The sequence below is a fragment of the Haematobia irritans genome, chromosome 5 (genome assembly GCF_050003625.1).
Source record: "Haematobia irritans isolate KBUSLIRL chromosome 5, ASM5000362v1, whole genome shotgun sequence".
Lineage (NCBI taxonomy): Eukaryota > Metazoa > Arthropoda > Insecta > Diptera > Muscidae > Haematobia > Haematobia irritans.
Window position 1 is genome coordinate 57,670,730 of NC_134401.1, and position 17,100 is coordinate 57,687,829.

A 17,100-nucleotide genomic window follows, 5' to 3' on the forward strand; every position below is an offset into this window, starting at 1 on the left:
TGGTGGAGGGTACATAAGCTTCTTCCTAGCCGAACTTACGGCTGTATATACTTGTTCATTTTACTGTCCCAACTCTAAAAAGAGTATAGTACCCTTTCGTTATTTTTATGAAGATCCCTTTGTAATTTTTGTATATTTTCCACCGTTTTTTAGTTTCTTTTGCCTGAATATTTTGACTTACTCCTCGTACGTTCCGATTTCTTTTAACGAACCAAGAAAAAATTGTGCCCATAATGCCAAAATGATAAAAAAAAACACATGTCCACACATGCATAACATGCTGCTCTCAAGGCTGTTTCCGAATGTCTATTCTCAATACTCCTAATACTCATTCTAATATTCAAATTAAATAATATTTAGACTTAAGCATATCAAATTTTTGGCCTTATCATAAAACAGTTTTTCGAAATAACATACAAGCGGTTTCACAGAAATTGCTCTCTTTTCATTCTCTCTCTGTGTTATGTTGATATCTTTCGTCAACCCTCCCAGTTTTCATATCTAGTTCTTTCTCTTTAATCTCTCTCTGTCGCTCTCTGAATAAAATATCACAACATATTTTGTAAATTTATATATGTTTTCGAAATTTGTAAATTTATATATGTTTACATTCACACTTATTATTTTTGTGAAACATTCATACCCCAAACATAATATATTCTAACATATTAACATATGTGTCCGAAACATTTAGTGTAAGTTTAGGAACATTACATGTTTGCACTTAAATATATTGTGTTTAAAAATTGTGCCCGAAACACATTTTGTTTATATTGGAACATATAAAAAAAACTATTTTTCTAACAGTGCACATTTAGTTCATAAAATGTTTTAGTCAAACCTAAAAAAGTAAGAAAGCTGTGAAAATTTATTTACTTTTTTATTTCTTTATTTAATTTTAAATACTAGCAATAAAAATAAGTTACATTTAGCATTACTTTAACTACGGATTTTTTGATTTCAGTATAAAGCTTCATAAATTTGATGTAATTCGCCATTTTTTTTTTTTTTTTTTAATAATCCATCTATTTAAATAGTTTCATGCTTCGGTTTTTTTCTGTCCACCGAACACCAAAAAAAGACTGGTGCAAAAATTATATGTGCTACAATTTTTATCACTTTATTTTTGAGTACAAGTATATAATCTTCATAAAGGAGAATAACGTTTGGAAATGTTTGGAATGTTTGGAAAATATATGTCAATATGTTAGAACATATTATGTTTGGGACATCACATTTTCTTAAATATAATGTATCTACATACAAACATAAATTATAAATTTTGTATAAACATACATAAGTCAGAGAGAGAGCGGAATAAAAAAGAGGAAGAAGATATCCATCCATATCCATCTATTTAAATAGTTTCATGCTTCGGTTTTTTTCTGTCCACCGAACACCAAAAAAAGACTGGTGCAAAAATTATATGTGCTACAATTTTTATCACTTTATTTTTGAGTACAAGTATATAATCTTCATAAAGGAGAATAACGTTTGGAAATGTTTGGAATGTTTGGAAAATATATGTCAATATGTTAGAACATATTATGTTTGGGACATCACATTTTCTTAAATATAATGTATCTACCCAGTCAGAAAAAAACCATCGGAAAAGCGTTGTAAAAGCGTTGTGAACGGTTGATACACGGTGGGAAAAAGCTTTGTTACAACCCCAAAATGATAACATCATTCCACGGTGTATCGATTGTATTTAACAACGTTTTCAAAGCGTCATGAAAACAATATTTTATACGCTTTTCCGATGGTTTAACGAACGCTTTGACCACCCCAAAATGATAACATCGTTATACGGTGTATCGATGGTTTTTACAATCATTAAAAAGCACTGAAAAACAAAATTTCATACGTCTTTCCAATTGTTTCTAGAAGATTTTGTCAAAATTTTATTTCTATAGAAAATTTTGCCAAAATGTTATTTCTATAGAAAATATTGTCAAAATGTTATTTCTGGGTCTTGGGTCTTGGTTTGGAACCCAAGACCCTGGGTCTTGGGTTCCAAACCAGATTCGACCAAACACCAAAATGTTTTTTTTTTTTTCAGCGTTGGATAATCCCAACTCGGTAATGCTGGTGACATTTCTGAGTGTTTCAAAACTTCTCTAAGTGGTTTCACTGCAATGTGTAACGCCGTTCGGACTCGGCTATAAAAAGGAGGTCCCTTGTCGTTGAGCCTAACATGTCCGTCTCCCTGTCTCACACTGGTGTATTTGGAACACGGTTGCCACAATTGGTAGAATTCTAGCAAAAATGGTAAATTTTTGACTGCTTGATAGACTTGTAGGATGTTCAATGTTTTGGTAGATTTTGCAAAATATTCCTCTCCAACTAAGAGGGAATTTATAAATAGAAATAAAATTTTCACAAAATTTTCCATAGAAATAAAATGTTGACAAAATTGTCTATAGAAATAAAATCTTGACAAAATTTTCTATAGAAATAAAATTTGGACAAAATTTTCTATAGAGATAGGATTTTGACAAAATTTTTGTGAAAGTAATTATGTCTAACAAAATTTCTTCAATTAGTCGATAAATAAGTACTTATATTTGGGTTTTGGCGTGATGTCAGCCATTGGACATTGATGGAACATGCATTTTCAACGACAATTTTATGGACAATTTACTATTTAAAAACCGTCAATTAATTTGTTTAGCAAGCGTTGTTTCAACGTTGGCTTCCAACGCTGTTACAACGCTCAATATTTATAACCATCGTAAATTTCTGACTGGGTACATACAAACATAAATTATAAATTTTGTATAAACATACATAAGTCAGAGAGAGAGAGAGAGAGAGAGAGAGAGAGAGAGAGCGGAATAAAAAAGAGGAAGAAGATAAGATGGCGACAGAGATAGATAACTAAAAACATCAACATCACACAGTGAGAATGAGAGGAAATGGTTCTCTGCTTGAGAGATATATTTTTGTGTGGATAAATGTGCTCGCATTCAGACAAATGTTTGGAAAGTGGAAGTAACTATTTCGGTCTTTTTTTTTGAGGGTGTAGCTAAATTTTTTTAGGTCCATACTTAACTTATCAAAGATTTTTATCTATTCTTTGTGGTTCTAATAAATACATGGTGGATGGTATATGTTCTTGGGAAGGAACCATTCATATTTTTTACATATTTTTAACTATAAAATATATTAGAGAATTTTAAGATTTGTCCTTTAATCTGAGTTTACAGAAAGATGTTTGTTTGTCTGCTTGTGATAACAAGTCTTAAAACGTATGCCAGGGTCATAATTCATGGTCAGCATTTAGTTGATTTGTTTGCTTTGGTAAATACAGATAAACTAGGTTGTCTCACATAAACGCATTGAATATATCTTCACATTAACATGCCATGGTTGAGAATAGCTGATATACTCGGGAGACCCTATTATACCATACATGCAAAACGTTTTGTTTGACTATTTTCTTTGGTCTCTTCGGATGAGCTGTCAGTTTTAGCAATTAATAAATCAATTTCTTGACTATCCTTACGAATTGTTTAAGACAAACATTTAATTTGAGGCACTTTGGGCATTGCATACATTGCGTTTAAACTCAGGGAAGTAATTGAGGTATGAGACAAATAGGGATGTATGTTGTAGAAAAGGAATTTCATATTTTTTGTCTATGTGGTAGTGGTGCTGTTTATACCACTCACCAACCTTTGGATGGTGTATGTTATTATAAATACCTATATTTGCAACACCCACAAAGAGACGTGTTTTTGGCGATAATTCTAAAGGTTGCGAATTTTGCTGCCTTTACCAATGTTCAAAACCGATCTCTATTGACTTTCTTAGAAACCGGTTCAGATTTAGATATAGCCCCCACATATACCTTTTGCAAGATAAGTACAAACTTTTAGTCAAATCGGTTCAGATTTCTACTTATGTGATATCCTAGGCCAAAGTTACACTTCGTTCAAATGGAAATTTTGCACAGCGTGTAGAATTGAGATTTTTTTTGCGACAAAAACTAGTGTATATGTCCGAAAGTTTGGCCAGGCCGAATTTATATTCTCTCCACCATGAATTGCGTAGAAAGTTCTATTAAAGACTGCCATCCGCAATCGAATAGTCGGCCTGTGGTAACAATTGTCAATGGCCTGGTATCGTAAAACTTCTTAGCATTGTCTTCCAAATTGTAATGTATTCGATATATAGTCTATGTTAGATAAAAACGACAGATCAATAGGTATATAAAAACATTTAATTCTTGGTTGGATTATGTAGAGGAGTCTACGATACAAATAACTAATTTCGCTTATTTCAACTGGATCGGACGAAATTTGTTCCTCCATGAGGCTCAAGAAGGGAAGCCTATGGGATCTACATAAGAGCCACTGTAATGCAATGGTTAGCATGCCCGCCTTGCATACACAGAGCCGTGGGTTCAAACCCACCACAGTGTTCACCACTGTGGCATCACAACGGCCTGAATAGTCTAAGTGAGCCTGAAATATCGGGCTGCCACTATACCTAACCTAGGTTAGGTTAGGTTAGGTTAGGTGGCAGCCCGATGTATCAGGCTCACTTAGACTATTCAGTCCATTGTGATACCACAGTGGTGAACTTCTCTCTTATCACTGAGTGCTGCCCGATTCCATGTTAAGCTCAATGACAAGGGACCTCCTTTTTATAGCCGAGTCCGAACGGCTTTCCACATTGCAGTGAAACCACTTAGAGAAGCTTTGAAACCCTCAGAAAGGTCACCAGCATTATTGAGGTGGGTAATCCACCGCTGAAAAACTTTTTGGTGTTCGGTCGAAGCAGGAATCGAACCCACGACCTTATGTATGCAAGGCGGGCATGCTAACCATTGCACCACGATGGCTCCCTTACCTAACCTATATACCTAACCTATATAAATATGGACCGATGTACACAATTTTTGCATTGTTGTTGGAGGGTAAATAACAGCATCAAATATCAAACGGATCGGATGAAATGAACTCCCTCAAGAAACTCTGGAAGTCAAATCAGTTCATATGGGGTATATAGTAATATAGAGCGATGTTTGCGTAATTGTTAGAAGTCAAATCTGGGGGTCCGTTTATATGGGGGCTATACCTCAAAGTGTTCCGATGTGGCGAATTTGCAATACCATCTACCCACATTTATAACAGCTATTTGTGCAAAGTTTCGACGCAATAAGTAAGCGTTATTTCAATAGATGGACGGACGGACGGATCGAATTTTTATTGGGTCCAATATTTCGATTTATTACAGCCCAGTAAAAAAAGCGTAGCCGTAAAGTAATGAAAATGTTCTTTTTGGATCCGAAAGTAGTGCACATTTTGGCCAAAAGCAATGAATTTTACACAAAACTTAGGGAACCACTTAAAAAATAAAATTTTATTTAACTTTTTCGACTTTTATCTCTAATAAAAGATTTTTTGAATAATGCTGGCCAATATTTTATCTCCAATTCTAAGTCTGCCAAAAAATGGATAGGTACACTCTTCAAATATTTTGTAGAAATTTTTATTACTTTATTAGTCCTTTCTGTGTTTTATGCACAATAAATATAAACAAATATATTAAGTATATGCACAGAAAAAAGTAAACTGTTTCACAGCAAGAATGAACGTCCCACGGCGGCGGGTTCTTTGTACCGGATTGACCCGGTGGATACTATTCACCGGCCAGCGGCTGCCACATCAGTGTACGTGTTGTTTCGTCCGTGTTTTTGTGTTGGAGAAGGTGCATCCCGGGGAGCCCTCTCCGCTTGCTTTTGGTTGAACAGGTGAGAAACCGGAGTCCGACCACCGCCCATAGCACCGGAGGAAAGAGACCTCCCACGGCAGACTAGGGTAGTTTTAGCCCAATTAAGATCAGGCAAGTGCAGCTGCCTCAATTCCTATTTATCAGTGATTGATAGCACCGTAGCTGACGTATGCCCAATTTGCAACCAAGGACCACACGACACGCGTCGTACCACCAGATCACTCTGGACACACCCAACCTTAGTCGCAGAGTTCCTCGATCTGGCCACAAGCTGTAGTACCAAAGCGTATAACATAAAATGGATGAAATCACAACCACGTTCGAAAATAGAACTATATTATAATGCACATTTTGAGATTTCCAGAAAACGTTTTTTAAACTAGGAAACTTTAATGCCCTGTTGTAGTTTTAAACTACAACTCACGAGATTACCACCTCTGCTATAAGAAAAAAATTATTAAAAGTAATGAACAAAATCATTGGGCTATGGAAAATTTCGAAAAAAAAATCTAACTACAAACCACTATTTTTTCTCAGTGTGTCTTATATTTGTTCGAAAAGATAATATTTCTCAAATTAAGCCGTAACAGCAAATTAATAAATTTTCTCCATGAAAGTCTATCGTCAATATTTGCTTACCCTGTAGGAAATTGAGGTGACTTTAAGTTAATAAATTGTTAGTCATAACTGAGTTACAGGTGACTCAAAACCTAACTCATTTCCCATGTAAAAACCTATTCAGTTTTAACACGTGTTGTCATTGGAACGAGTCTGTCCTCACTCAACCTGCATAAGCTTCACCTAACCAAAAGTTAGATCAAAGAGAGTTAGCTTTAGGCTGATAATATATGAGCATACTATGAGTTAGCTCCTAACTGATAAGTTTATGGTGAGCTCTTTATGGATAATTAAATATTTTGTTTTTGTTTTTATTTTTTTTTTTATTTTTTGATTTATTTTATTTTGAATTATAACAATTCAGATTTTTTAAATTATTTTACAATAAATAAAATATAACGTAAATAAAAATACGTAATATTAGTTGAGTTCATCTTGTCTTAAGTTTGAGTGTTGTCTTAATTTTCTCGTTTAACTCAGATGGAGTTGAACCTACTTTTATAGTGACGCACACTGAATGGAAGTGTCATTCGCCAGGGAAGTCCAAAGGCTTAAGTGTATTTCCCAATATCATCATCCTCAAACAGCCATTTAACACTTTTATTCGAAGTTTCCACTTATTCCGTCACTGATAATGATGGGCTCTAATGGAAAAAGGAAAGATTAATTATTAAATTGAATTTTAAATATGCATTTATATGTTACTTACCGCTATCCGTTACAAAAAATTACAAAAGTTCTCTGAAATTACAAGCTAAATTGAAACAAATATAAAAAGCCAAACCCAAATTGACAGTCATAGAAGTCAATACATATTTTTTGTTTGTTTATTTCAATTGTTTCCATGACTTAAATATGCATCATCACAGAGTGAGCTTAAATGTAACTCATTTCTGATCGAGAAAAAGTGAGTTAGGGAAAAATTCAACTGACTCAAGACTGCATAAATATTGATTTAGCTAAAAGTCGCCTCAAATTAGTTAGTAAAAAGTTAGTTTGATTTTGAGTGAGTTCGAGAAATTCCTACAGGGTAATTTTTCTTTACTACCACATAAGAAAAAAAAAGTATGTAGATGTTTTCATATACAAACAAATCAAAAATAAAAACTGGTGAGAGGCTAATAAACATATTTTCCTTTTCGTTTAATCGACTTTATCACATTCCTGGCCGATTATCAATTGACATCCCTATTGAACATGGATTTTTTTTTTTCAAATATTTCAGTTCTATTTCACATCTTTGCAATGTACTCCTCCATAGAAGTACAAAGATTGTTACATTATTTAGCCTTACAAGAAAATTCTGTTTTTTTTTGTGTTTATCCCATGTGTATTTATCCCAAGAATATCTTCTTTTGTTTGTTGCTGAGTATAAAAATTGTAACAAACCTTAAGGTTAGTCTTCCATAACGATCCCAAAGAGCAATGTTGACAGAAGTGATTTAGAAAAAATTCTCGATATCAAAGGCATGTAAGTAAATTTCATTGATATGTCTATCAGAAAACAAAACACTTTTCAATTACTCAGCTATGTTATCTGTCTCCAGAGGAATTGTAGTGGAAAATATGCTTATTTAACTAAATGAAGTGACATAAAAGTTGTGTATATCAAAACACGGGAAAATAAGGTTGACAAATTTAATACCAAGAGCAAAGTGGTAATTGAATATGTATGTGACCATTTCAGTTAGTTTTCTAGACTGAAAAAATATTCATAAAAATAAAGAAATTTTAATTAAAAGAAAGTTCATATATTTTGCTCTAATTTGTATACCCTCCACCAGGGCTGTGGAGTCGAGCCAATTTTGCTCGACTCCGACTCCGACTCCAGCATTTTTCATCAGCTCGACTCCGACTCCGACTCCGGAGTCGACTCCGGGTAATATAACTAAATCTCATTTTAATACCACAAATTTGTAGTTCTATTGTGGGGGTGCCGTAAGTGGATCGATATAAAGTATCGTATTTATTTATGTGTGCAAAAAAAAGGTCTTAATTTCACTTTAGATGCCAATTGAACTCTATATTTCAAATTTAGGGCAATGTTTAAAAAATAAAATAATGATATAAATACCCATCATAATATGAGAAGATACCAACAGTATACGTATTTGTGGACCAAAATTATTGATACTATCTCAAATCCTTTAAATTTGTTGCGAACTATATGCATGCATTTGAATCTGAATCTATTTAGCAAAATTGTATATACTTCTACAAAATCTATGTACTTAAAATTTAAAACTAACGTTATGGGACGTAACACAATTTTAACAAAAAATAAAAATGCAAGGAAAGTCTAAAGTAGGGCGGGCCGATTATAATATACTCTGCACAACTTTGTATTTAGATCTACATTTTGATAAAATCTCAAATCAGACTTCTACAAAATCTCGGTCAATATTTGGGAAATATTTATAATTGTTTAGACAATTTCGCAAAAATGCATTTATGATTCATTCATTGACAAGTTTGAAAATTTGAGTCATTTCTACAAGTTTTCGACTTAGCAGTGAGTATCAGTAAGCATACAATTTTGGAAAAATGTTTGTCTAGTAAATAAAATTTTGACTAAATTTTCTATAGAAATAAAATTTTGGCAAAATTTTCTATAGAAATCCAATTTTGACCAAATATATAGAAATAAAATTTAGAATAAAATTTGGCTAAATTTTTTATAGAAATAAAAGTTTGAAAAAATTATTAATAAAAATACAATTAAAAAAAATTGTGTATTAATTTTACAAAATTTTCTATAGAAATAAAATTTTGCAAAATATTCTATAGAAATAAAATTTTGACTAAATTTTATACAGAAAAAAAATATTTCTATAGTAATAAAATTTTGAATACATTTTTTATAGCAGTGAGTTTCAGTGAGCATCAGTAAGAAAAAAAATTTTGAGAAAATTTGCTATAGAAATAAAATTTGACAATTTTTTCTTATAGAAATAAAATTTTGATAAAATGTTCAATAAAAATATGATTTAAGAACAAATTTTGTATAGAAAATAAAATTCTGCAAAATATTCTACAGAAACAAAATTTTCACTAAATTTCCTACAGAAACAAAATTTTGACAAAATTTTCTATTGAAATAACATTTTGACCAAATTTTCTAATAAAAAAATCGATTACTATAAAATATTGGCAAAATTTTCTATAGAAATAAAATTTTGACCAAATTTTCTAATAAAAAAATCTATTATTATAAAATTTTGGCAAAATTTTCTATAGAAATAAAATTTTGATTTAAATTTTTATAGAAATAAACTTATCAATAGAAATAAAATTTTGAAAAAAAAAAACTTGTGTAACAAACTAAATTTTGCAAAATTTTCTATAGAAACAAAATTTTGACTTAATTTTCTATAGAAATAAAATTTTGACTAATTTCCCATAGAAAAAAATATTTCTATAGTAATAAAATTTTGAATAAATTTTTTATAGAAATAAAATTTTGACAAAACTTTTTATAGAAATAACATTTTGACAATTTTTCTATAAAAAACAACTTTGAAAAAATTTTCTGTCAATATTCCACATAAAATTTTCTGTCAATATTCCACAATATTCCTTAAATAAAATTAAACAAAATAATTTCGATTGTTCGAAATATTTCAAATAAATTGATATGGGCATTAAAATGGATCGATCCAGCCCATCTGCTAGTCTAGCATTCTAGGAAACATAAAAAGATAGCCGTAATTGGAAGTTGATTTTAATTTACAATCATGCTGTACATTGATCGAATGAATAACGCAATGGAAACTAATTTGCGTAAAAACTTGCTTAGTTACAAAAATGTGATATATTTTAAAAAATTTGGTTTAGCCGGAGTCGGAGTCGAGCAAAAGTTCTACGACTCCGACTCCGACTCCAGCAAAATCTTCAGACTCCGACTCCAAGACTCCGACTCCGACTCCACAGCCCTGCCCTCCACCATAGGACTTGTTATTCCATTTATAACATATCGACATATTGGTCTCAGACCCCATAAAGTATATATCTATTCAGGGTCGTGGTAAAATTCCGAGTTTATCTAGCGATGTCCATCCATCTGTGAAAATCACGCTAACTTCCGAATGAAAGAAGCACTCGACTTGAAACTTGGCACAAGTGGTTGTTATTGTTGTAAGTCAGATGGTATTGCACAGGGACCATATCCGGTTTTAGCTTTTTTCTGGCTTTTTTCATGACCCTTTTAGCTATTTTTGGCTTTTTTTATTTTCGAGATGTTCCTATTGCAATATTGATAAAACTTCGATTTTATCAAAGCCTTGCAGCAAATACACCTTGTTGTAAAGTTTTTTCCTCGTATTCATAAAAGTTATCGTAAACTTTAAATCTACTATTACCATACAAATTCCTTATATAAAATGTCAGTAAATTATTAGGAATATTAGCATTTGACTCGTTTATTCTTTTTATGTTATTATAATATTTCAAAGTTATTATGATATTACTAAATTAAAATAGTAGATGTGAATTGCTTTGTATACTGAAAAAATATTGTCGTGAGACCAAAGATTTCATGTCCTTAAAATACGAACGCGAATTTTGGTTATAATAGCATTTGTGAATTTCTCTTATATAAACTGTTTTCCTTGTCCAAAAGCCGATAAAGTCGTTTTGTCCTTATACGAGTAGTTGTGATTCAACTTAAAAATCGGTATCTTTTCATGAAAGAAGACTTGGGTCAAATCTAAAAATTTCTTAAAATTAATGATATAGTCTTTAAATTTGTGGATTTTTTGTATCTTGACCACAAACTAAAATAGCGTTCAAAAATAGAAGAGGTTTTTCAACATTTTATTCTTATTAAAGTCGAGTCTGAATTTGGAAATTTAAGTTGTCGTTAGCACGTTTTTAAAGCACTGTGATAGCTCATGAAGAAAAAGGTGAAAAAACGAATGAATTCAAATTTGACTCAGAATCAATACCAAAATCATTAGTGTACAAAATCTTTGGAACCCAACATAGAAATAATAAGGGAAATAAAGTTTTGAATGTGGTATTATTTTTTTAACATCAAAAAAATGCAATAAAAAAATTCGTAGTGATAGGATCAAAACAAATCTGCTACACCCTCAAAAAAAATCGCTTCTTTAACATATGTTCCAAACATATTTTGCAGGAAGCACATATATTATTGCATACTGTCGAAACATTAATATGTTTGTTTTATGTGAACATATTATATGTTTGGAAGCATTTTGAGCCAAAAATATTATATGCTTGGAAGAATTTTTCCCAAACACGATTGTGCTCATTCCCTAACATACTCGTAATTTTCACTTCCACGAAATTTTTTAGTTATTGGCACCTTTCTCTGTAATACAAATAATGTTGAAGAAATTATTCACTTTTATAAATTTTTTTAAATTTTACCTTTCGCCTGCACGGAGAATCGAACCGAGGACCATACAGTTTGTAAGCCAACACACTATCCACTGAGCTACGTAGCTGTTATAGTCACCAGTAGATAATTATCGTTTTAAGTTACATTTATATAGCATAGTTTGCAGCGCCCACGAGCCCATGCAAACATAACATTATTTAACAGAAACATACATTAGTTTGCCACGTGGAGCAGTGGTTAGCATGTCTGCCTTGCATGCAAAGGGTCGTGGGTTCAATCCCTGCTCCGACCGAACAATTTTTTTTTTTTTTTCAATTTACACATTTATATTTATACTATATTAATTTTTTTAAATGAAACATCGAAATGTGCGTTATTAAAGATTTATAGTCAGTAACAGTGCTTGATATAAACGAAATTGAATGATTTTTGGATAAAATATTATTTTTTATTGCAAAAATAACAATCTTGTAATAAAAAACTGTTTTTGTACAAAACTTTAAAATTTGGAAGGAATTCAAAAACTAACAAAAGAAGAACGTGGAGTCGAGTATAAACATACATACATAATTTTATAATATAAACATAAATTTATCTAGGAGTGAACAGTTTTTCACTAGCATTTAACACCATCGCTCTTAAATTCCTTTTATTTTTCTTTAATAATTCATTTTAAAGAAAATAAACTTTTTAAATTGTTTTAGCTGTAAAAGTCGAACTTAATGCCCGCTTTTATATTTGATGGTGTCCGTCAACTCCTCGTGGACTACTTTTTAATAAAGATAAACTAAACTTTGTTTTTTTACATTTTACTGTGTAATTTTTCACTATTTCCTCCTTATTTCATTTTACCGTCCCAACTCTAAAAAGAGTATAGTGCCCTTTCGTTATTTTTATGAAGACCCCTGATTTCTTTTAACGAACCAAGAAAAAAAAAAATGATAAACAAAACACATGTCCACACATACATAAAATGCTGCTCTCAAGGCGAAAACATAAGCTGTTTGTTTTTCAAATGTCTATTCTCTTGGTTCAGAATGTATATTCTCTTTATTCAAATTAAATAATATTTAGACTTAAACATATCAAATTTTTGGCCTTATCATAAAACAGTTTTCCGAAACAACATACAAGTGGTTTCACAGAAATTGTTCTCTTTTGACTCTTTTGCTGTGTTATATTGATATCTTTCGTCAACTCTCCCGGTTTCCATCTCTATTTCTCTCTATACTCTCTCTGTCGCTTTGAATAAAATATCACAACATATGTATGTTTAGTTGAAATTTGTAAATTTATATATGTTTGTATTCACACATATGATTTTTATGAAACATTCATACCCCAAACATAATATATTCTAACATATTAACATAGATGTCCCAAACATTTAGTGTTAGTTTAGGAAAATTACATGTTTGCACTTAAATATATTGTGGTTTAAAATCGTGCCCGAAACACATTTTGTTTATATCGGAACATATGAAAAACATATTTTTCTAACAGTGTATTTATTAATGAAATGGATTTACATTTACGAAAATTGGACAACAATAGGTTTGTATGGGAAGTTTGCGAAAAAAGTTATTCAGTATAAACTTGCAAGACAGTTAGAATGGGTTTTATTCTCTTGGGTAAAATTAGGAGAATTGTACACGTTCACGAATTTATGATTAATTCGGTTAAAATATATAATTTATTGATATTTTCTAATGCAGTTCTATGTGACATTGTGCAATATATCACACATTGGACTTGTTGATGATTAACCAGCTGATAATTGCAAGTTTACTGGGAAAAAAGTTTTTACTAGGAAATATGAACGAAGGACGAAAAATTTGTGATAGTAATCAAAATGTATCGAGTACGCAAATAGAGCTAATATGACATAGATTTTCTTACAGTCTCACAGAAATGGAATTAAAATTAACACAATTAAAATAATATGCATTTTAAGTGAAATAAAGCCTTAAAGTTGGTTAAATTTCAATCAAAAATGTGACTTTTGATACAAAAAAAAATTTAGCTTTTTTTCTGGCTATTTTTTTAAATTTTTTAGCTTTTTTTGGCTAGTTTTTTGGACAAATCTAGCGGTTTTTGGTGAAACAATTCTGGCAACGCTGGTTATTATATACCACACAGAAAAAGTTAAATATTTTATTGTGGGAAAATTGAACTAAATTGTTCTCCAAAAGCTTTAGTTCATACGAGGGCGGTTCGGAAACTTCTTAGCCTATCAACGAAAGAGAAAGTATTTTTATTTTTCAATATAATCTCCTGAAACTTCAATACACTTAGTCCAACGCTTTTCTAGCAATTCTATCCCTTGATTAAAATAGTTTTCCTCGAGGTCTTAAAAATAGTGGTTTACAACTGTAATTGCATCTTCATTTGAGGTAAAACGCTTGCCAGCAACGATTTTTTTAGATTTGGGAACAAGTAAAAGTCACTGGGAGCTAAATCTGGAGAATAAGGTGGGTGGTCTTGATGAAAAATTATTTTTTTGTGTTGTAAGCCAGGACGTTTTTCTCGAATTTGTACATTTAATTGATCCAAAAGGTTGCAATAGTACTCTGAATTTATTGTTTTACCCTTTTGCAGATAGTCAATCAATAAAATACCTTTGAAGTCCCAAACAACCGTTGCCATAACCAAGGCTGTGGAGTCGAGTCAATTTTGCTCGACTCCGACTACGACTCCAGCATTTTTCATCAGCTCGACTCCGACTCCGGAGTCGACTCCGGGTAATATAACTAAATCTCATTTTAATACCACTAATTTGTAGTTCTATTGTGGGGGTACCGTAAGTGGATCGATATAAAGTACCGTATTTATTTATGTGTGCAAAAAAAGTCTTAATTTCACATTAGATGCCAATTGAATTCTATATTTCAAATTTAGGGCAATGTTTAATAAATAAAATAATGATATAAATACCCATCATAATATGAGAAGATACCAACAGTATATATATTTGTGGACCAAAATTATTGATACTATCTCAAATCCTTTAAATTTGTTGGGAGCTATATAAAGGTTTATATTTCCATATGCATGAATTTGAATCTGAATCGATTTAGACAAAATTGTATATACTTCTACAAAATCTATGTACTTAAAATTTAAATCTAACGTTACGGGACGTAACACAATTTTAACGAAAAATAAAAATGCAAGGAAAGTCTAAAGTCGGGTGGGCCGATTATAATATACTCTGCACAACTTTGTATTTAGATCTACTTTTTGATAAAATCTCAAATCAGACTTCTACAAAACTCGGGTAATATTTGGGAAATATTTATAATTGTTTAGACAATTTCGCAATAATGCATTTATGATTCATTCATTGAAAAAATTGAAAATTTGAGTCATTTCCACAATTTTTCGACTTAGCAGCAATTTTTCCAAAATTGTATGCTCACTGAATACAATTTTGGAAAAAAATTGTCTAGTAAATAAAATTTTGCAAAATTTTATATAGAAATAAAATTTTGGAAAATATTCTACAGAAACAAAATTTTGACTAAATTTTCTATAGAATAAAATTTTGGCAAAATTTTCTATAGAAATAAAATTTTGACCAAATATATAGAAATACAATTTTGAATAAAACTTTTATAGAAATAAAATTTGGCAATATTTTTTATAGAAATAAAAGTTTGAAAAAATTATCAATAGAAATACAATTAAAAAAATTGTGTAGCAAACAAAATTTTGCAAAATTTTCTATAGAAATAAAATTTTGCAAAATATTCTATAGAAACAAAATTTTGACTCAATTTTCTATTGAAATAAAATTTTGACTAAATTTTCTATAGAAAAAAATATTTCTATAGTAATAAAATTTTGAATACATTTTTTATAGAAATAAAAATTTGAGAAAAATTGCTATAGAAATACAATTTTGACAAAACTTTTTATAGAAATAACATTTTGAAAAAATTTTCTATAAAGAACAACTTTAATAAAATGTTCTGTCAATACTCCACATATGAATATGGCCTTAAAATAAAATTAGTATAAAAATAATATCGATTGTTCGAAATATTTCAAAAAAAAAAGATATGGACATTAAAATGGATCTGCTAATCTAACATTCTAGGAAATATAAAAAGATAGCCGTAATTGGAAGTTGATTTTCATGCTGTACATTGATCGAATGAATAACGCAATGGAAACTAACTTGCGTAAAAACTTGCTTAGTCACAAAAATGTGAAGTGTTTTAAAAAATTTGGTTCAGCCGGAGTCGGAGTCGAGCAAAATTTTTACGACACCGACTCCAGCAAAATCTTCACACTCCGACTCCAAGACTCCGACTCCGGCTCCACAGCCCTGGAACTTACCAGCCGATTGAATTGTTTTTGCCTTCTTTGGGGCACTTCCTCCAGCTTCAGTCCATTGTTTGGAGTATAGTGGTGGATCCATGTCTCATCAACAGTTATGAAACGACGTTTAAAATCCATTTTATTATACCCTCCACCATAGGATGGGGGTATATTAACTTTGTCATTCCGTTTGTAACTTTCGAACGAAACAAGCTATCGACTTGAAACTTGGCACAAGTAGTTGTTATTGATGTAGGTCGGATGGTATTGCAAATGGGCCATATCGGTCCACTTTTACGTATAGCTCTATATAAACGGACCCCCAAAATTTGGCTTGCGGGGACTCTCAGAGAAGCAAATTTCATCCAATCCAGCTGAAATTTGGTACATGGTGTCACCATATGATCTCCAATAACCACGCAAAAATTGTTTCACATCGGTTCATAATTATATATAGCCCCCATATAAACCGATCCCCCGATTTGGCTTGCGGAGCCTCTACGAGAAGCAAATTTCATCCGATCCGGCTAAAATTTGGTACATGGTGTTGGTATATGGTTTCTAATGACCATGCAAAAAACGGTCTACATCGGTCCATAACTATAAATAGCCCCCATATAAACTGATCATCAGATTTGACCTACGGAACCTCTTGGAAGGCCAAAATTCATTTGATTCAGTTGAAATTTGGTACGTGGTGTTAATATATGGCCTCAAATACCCATGCACAAATTGGTCGAAATCGGTCCATAATTATATATAGCCCCCATATAAACCGATCCCCAGATCTAACCTCCGGAACCCCTTGGAAAAGCAAAATTCATCCGATTCGGTTGAAATTTGGTAAGTGATGTCAGTATATGGTATCCAACAACCATGCAGGAATTGGTTCATATCAGTCCATAAGTATATATAGCCCCCATATAAACAGATCCCCAGATTTGACCTACGATGCCTTTTGGAGAAGCAAAATTTATCCGATGTGGTTGAAATTTGGTACGTGTTGGTATTTAACAACCATGCCAAAAGTGGTCCATATCAGTCCATAATCATAT